General features: G+C 44.3%; 1 long non-coding RNA gene across 3 annotated transcripts; it reads right to left on the bottom strand.

Annotated features, from left to right (window-relative positions):
- Window positions 1–327: 327 nt before the first annotated feature.
- Window positions 328–1912, bottom strand: LOC123385200. 3 transcript variants are annotated; one of them, XR_006597396.1, is made up of 3 exons: window positions 1456–1912; window positions 859–1023; window positions 328–784 (listed from the first exon to the last, which is right to left on the bottom strand). It is a non-coding gene; the product is annotated as an uncharacterized LOC123385200 (long non-coding RNA). The 3 variants fall into 3 exon arrangements; XR_006597395.1 differs by lacking the exon at window positions 1456–1912 and having other exon boundaries at window positions 855–1441; XR_006597394.1 differs by lacking the exon at window positions 1456–1912 and having other exon boundaries at window positions 859–1441.
- Between the last annotated feature and the right edge of the window lie 3807 nt (window positions 1913–5719).

The following is a 5719-nucleotide window of genomic DNA, read 5'->3' as shown; positions in this document are numbered from 1 at the left end:
TAGCTTTCAGCTCAGCCTTCCCTGGACGAGGGCCCAAATCTCTAGGCTTCGTATAAACAAATGCAATTCACCTGAAGAGCAGCTTTCCCTAACAATTGTTTATGGTGCAGTCTGAGCTCAAAAGCTTCATGAGAACTCTTGACCAGAAAGCATGGGCATAGATGAGGCCAAGGTGGTGGGGGTGGGGGGGGGGAGGGTGGCAGGGTAGGGGGAGAAGGGTAGCTGATTACAGGGTGCAACCCACGCACCCCCACCATTGGTGTAACTTTGGTTTGGCGGCTTGATTTTAGTACGTCCCAACTTAGTCCCCTCCACAATGAATTCTAGTTGAGGACTTGAGAAAGAGCTTTTATTTCATTCTTGGCTTAAAAAAAGAAAATAAAGGCAACATGTTCTTTTAAAAGAGAAAACAGCAAAACAGGTTTTACAAGGGCTGGATTTTTCAGTTCTGGAGTTTCCCACACTATCTATGAAAGGCCTTGGCAAGGGCTATTTAGGGTGAAAAAGATAAAAATAATATCTTACAGTCATGGAAAGCTTTATACTTTAAATGTCTTTGCAACTATCATTGATTGCAGGCATAATCTCTCCTAGGCCCTGGGCTAGGGGAACAAAGAAATAAAGCAAGGTCCTAACTTATAAGGAGTTTTACAGCTTAGTAGAGGGAGAGCAGCTCTGAGGTCAGCAGACGGAACACCCACTGTTCCTGCTACCACACCTGGCATCCCTGCAGGGGAGAGGAGGGAGGAGACGGTTGGTTCTGTTGTGTCCAGCGTAGTGCTGTCTGAAGAGTAAGAGAAAAACACTGTAAAATACCGAAGGTCGAAGGGAACTTAGATGTTAAATAATCTTACCCACTCATTTTAGTGATGAAAGAACTTCATCCAGCCACGAGGTGACCCGCCCGAGGCCAGGAAGCCAGGTTTGCAGGGCAGAGGGACTAGGACCTCTTCCTTCAGTTCCCGGGCAGTACTGGTGTTCTCCCCCAAATACCGTGCATCCTCCGGAAGGGACTGGCGCGCTCTGGTGGGACATTGCACTCTGCTGGTGGGGACCCGCTTCTCCTCTTCCACCACGCAGGGCCCATTCAAGGCCAACGGCGCCTCCGGGCCCTGCTCTCTGCCTGGAACCCTCCGCACTCTGCTGGACGACCAGTGCTTCGGCGCTCAGGGTCTCCCCAGGAATCATATTCTCAGGCACTCTAAGATGTTACTGATTTCATTTTGGAATCTCTCCGAGTATAGCATTCAGTAGTAGGTCTCAGGAAGAGCGGCTAATAGTGGACTTTCAGGAATTTCCTACAGATAAATGTGGGGGGCAGGGGAGTTCGCCTGTGTCCTCTCCGTCCCACCTCAGCTACGACCACTTTAGTTTTAGGGGCAGTGAAATTGTGTGTGTGTGTGTGTGTGTGGTGGGAGGGCGCAGAAACCCTCTGTTGTTACAATCATTCCTTACCTCGCGGGGGTATGCCAGGAAGCCATACGGTCGCTCACAGAGGAACTGGGCAGAGAAGTTACAGTAGTTTACAGGAGAAGATAGAAGTGAAGTGAAAGTCAAGGTCACAGCTGGTACGGGACCTCAGTGCGCACGCTTCTGGATGGAATGACACTTCCTGCTTCCCAGCCCCTGGCTCAGTGCAGACACCCTCGGGTGCAGGGGAACGGTGGCCGGAAAACCAGGTTTGGAGGCGACCATGTGAATCCTTCACCCTCGGTGCACTTCCTGTTGCCTCAGCCTACTCCCCTGCACTGGTCTCGAAAAGATAGTAGTTTATTTCGCCTGGTATTTGACAAGCACTTTATTTTGTGGGCCTATTTTGTTGCTTAATTCCTGGTTGCTTTCTGGCTCTATGTGCAGAATATTAGCTCCTGGGACAGTGGTGTGTGTATGTGTGTGTTAATCTCTATTTGTCAACATATTAAAACAATAAAGTTCCACAGTTTCCAGAGTTTCATCTGGGCAGCTGAGTTTGGTGCTATTTGGATTCTGAAGGCCTGGATCCCAGAGTATCTAGGCTAAAAGTTTTCAATTTGTTTAAAGTCATCGAATTTTCAGGTCAAAGAAAAATCCCAGAGTTGTGGCTAAGAATTATATCTAGATCTAGATCTGTATCTTTATCTGTATCTCTATCACTGGATCTATTTCTAATTTTTATTTTATTTATTTATTTTGAGAGACAGAGAGCATGTGAGCTAAGGAGGGACAGGGTTGTGGGGTGGGGGGGGTGGCGTGGAATCCCAAGCAGGCTCTCTGTTGTCAGCACATAGTCTGACTTGGGGCTCAGTCTCACAGACCCTGAGATGATGACCTGAGCTGAAATCAAGAGTCGGATGCTTAACCAGCTGAGCCACCCAGGCGCCCCTGGATCTATTTATATTTATCTCTCTCTATCTTGTATATTGTGACTGGCCCTTATTACATCGAGTATAATGCTAGAAAGGAGCCAAGGATGGGAGTAGGTATAGGAAGAAGGTATATGTTATAATTTTTCAGTGTAGCATGACTGAGTTTTTATTTTTTCTAAATAAAAATATTTATCACATCCAACACAAAAGGGAACCTATCCATATTTGCACATATTTAAAATATCAGCTAATAAGGCAGAATTGATATCAGTTTATAGCAAAGATCCCTGTAAAGGCTACAGGTCTCTAATGATCAGATGCTTCAAAGAAGCCTGATGTTTTGCACAAGAGACCGGTTTCCTGCTAAGGCTTCAAGCCAAGTTCTCTGCTTTCCAGCTCTGTCAGTTTGGGAATATTACTTCCTATGGGCCTCAGTTTCCTGCTCTGAGAAACCAGGGGAAATGCTGTTATCTCAGACAATTATGAGAATTAAACAGAATATTAAATTGCTTGGCACATGGCCAGCATTCGATAAACATTAGTGTCTTCATAATCTTCTAACCCTTTCTGTTTATAAAGCACCTGCACCTTATTATGGACTGAGTGTTTCTGTCCCCCCTAGAAGTCGTATGTTGAAGCCCTAAGTCCTCATGTGATGGGATTTGGAGGTGGAGCCTTGGGATACAATTAGGTTTATATGAGGTCATGAGGGGTGGGCCCCATGATGAGATTAGTGCCCTTGCAAGAACAGATTTCAAAGCTCTCTCTATGATGTGAGTATAAAGCAAGAAGGTGGCCGTCTGCAAGCCAGGAAAAGAGCTCTTGCCAAGCACCAAATCAGCGGGCACTTTGATCTTGAAACTCCCAGCCTCCAGAACTGTGAGAAATAAACAATGAGTAACTAGAGCTAGAACAAGAAGGCTCAGACAAGTCATGAAGCCCCACCTTAACAAGGTGGAGGCTGATTCAGGATTAGAGCCCGTGTCTCTAGCGGCTAATGTAGCATTCTTCAGTGATCTCGAGCTGCCTCTCTCTCTATGACGATAAGGGCTGTAATGTCAGACCCGGAGAGGGAATGGGGCTTAATCTTATTTTCTTGTTTCTGACTCAATTCCTTACTTGGATGGCAGCAGTGCCTCTCGACCTGGGGCGATTTTATCCCCCAGGCAATGTTTGATTGCCTCCTTTTCGATTGGACTCAAGGTGCCACTAGCGTCTAGTGGTTAGAGATCAGGGATGCTGTTGACCCTCCCACGGTGCCTTGGACAGACCTCATGGTTGTGAAACCCTGGGTTATGGTAGTATAACGGAATGTGTCCTTCACCCATAGATGACCTTCCTTGGATTGTTTGTCTTCTGCTATGGACTCTGCCGAGTCTGGGGATAAAATGTCTGGCCGTAAAGTAGAGTATAAAAGCTACAAGAGAAAAATAACGAGTCTCAGAAATAAGAGTCCTTGAACACTTTTAAAGAACATAACGGCCTTGACAAACTCATATTAGAATAATAGGAAATACCTCGGATAAATGATTTCTCAGTCCCATTATCAATTAAATCATCCTTATACATACTAAAAATATGAGACATCTAAATCTTAAACCTTATTAGTAAATATTCACAAGATTCTAGAAAATCGCTGTAGATCCTGAACAACTGACAAACCATATTCTAGAACACTCCTCACAAGTCTCTTATTAAAGAAACAAGCTGAAACTTGGATTAATTGGGTCCCTGGCTAACTAGAACTGCTATAATCTTGTTTCTCGGAAAAGATAGTAGTAGCAGGGAAAATAATTCATGAAGGGATTTAATTGTGTCATTTTCTAGGATTGGTACAAATTCCCACACCCCCTGATGGTGCTGGAAAAAATTGGTATATGATATAAATGATACTAGAGCCTTGAGACACTCCGTTTTCCTGGACAGATTTTGCATGACTTTGCCGAGGCAAGAAAGTAAACCTTTACATAAGCATAGACGATTGGGGGGAGAAATGTTTCAAAATGTTTTCCAAGGGTTCCACATTGATTGCCTGGAAAAATCAATACCCCAGGTGCTCTGGTTAATAGGGTTTTATTGCAAAACCCTGCCCATGTGCAGGATTGAGCCGGGGCTTGACAAGGGTGCAATGGATACACGCTTCACTGCACACATTTTACTAGAGTAAAATGTTTTGCAAGTGTTTCTGCAAGACACTCAAAGAATGCATCCCCAGAAGAGCATCCTGGGAGGTATTAAGTTGAGGGATGTTTCATGACAGTGACCTTCACAATTCTTCCCCCGAAGCACACTCAGATTGTGGCAAAGGAATTCTTCCTTTTGAGGAGGAGGTCCAAGGAGCTCATGGAAAGATCTGAGGGGTGGCTTGGCAAACCTCTTCTTTTAAGTGACTTTTTATTTTTGAAAAATTTGAAATTCACAGGGGGAAAAGCAACTACAGTGTTTTTGAAAACTGTCATGAATGTTACGTACTTTTTAACCGAGGTTTTCCAACTGATGCGATCTTGCAACACCGCCTCCATATCACTTTCTCTATAGAAACACGCTAGCTTCGTGCCAAGGCATTCGAATAAGTAGGCTACATATATCGTCACTCCTAAATACTTCAGCATGTGTCTCCCAGGGGAAAGATAACTGTCATGCACAATCCCACCCTTAACAAACCTAAGGAAATTAGCACAAATTTAATATTATCACCCAACAGTCCGTACTCAAACATTCCCTATTGTCCCAACAATGCCCTCTCTAACTTTTCACTCTTCCGTTGCATGTTGTGCCCCTTTGGTTTCTTCTAATTTAGAACAACTCCCCAGTGTTCCTCTGTTCGACATGACATTGACACTTTTGAAGGGTCTGAGATTGGTTTCCTCGTGATTAGATTCAGGTCAAACAAATTCTGGCAAGAACATCGTGTACGTGATGTTGTGTATACTCACTGCATCACACAAGAAGGCATAGGGATCTCAGCTGTCTCACTACTGGGGGATGTGAAGCTTGACTGTTTGGATAAGGTGGTCTCTCCACTGAAAAGCAAATTTACTGTCCCGCCCCCCCCCCCCAATTAATCAGTAATCTGTGGGATGATACCTTGGGATTTTGTTTTTCACAAACATTGATGATCTTTGCTTGAATCCATTATTACATTGGAGGATTTTTTACTTTTATTAGTTTTTTTACATATACTAGTTGGCATTCTTGTTCAAAAAGAGATTTCACTTTTGTCCCTATTTCTCTTCCCTCCCCTCCCTTCTCCTCTCCTCGCCTCCCTATTCCCCTGTTTCTCCCTCCGTGTCTCTCTCTGTTTCTCAAGTATCAGTATTAACTTATGCATTTTTTTCAATGATTTAATTTACTGCCATTGTGATTCTTTTCCC

This window comes from Felis catus, chromosome B1, assembly GCF_018350175.1.
Source record: "Felis catus isolate Fca126 chromosome B1, F.catus_Fca126_mat1.0, whole genome shotgun sequence".
Taxonomy (NCBI): Eukaryota; Metazoa; Chordata; class Mammalia; order Carnivora; family Felidae; genus Felis; species Felis catus.
Note: the sequence above shows the minus strand (reverse complement) of the source record. Positions and strands in the feature narration are given on the sequence as shown.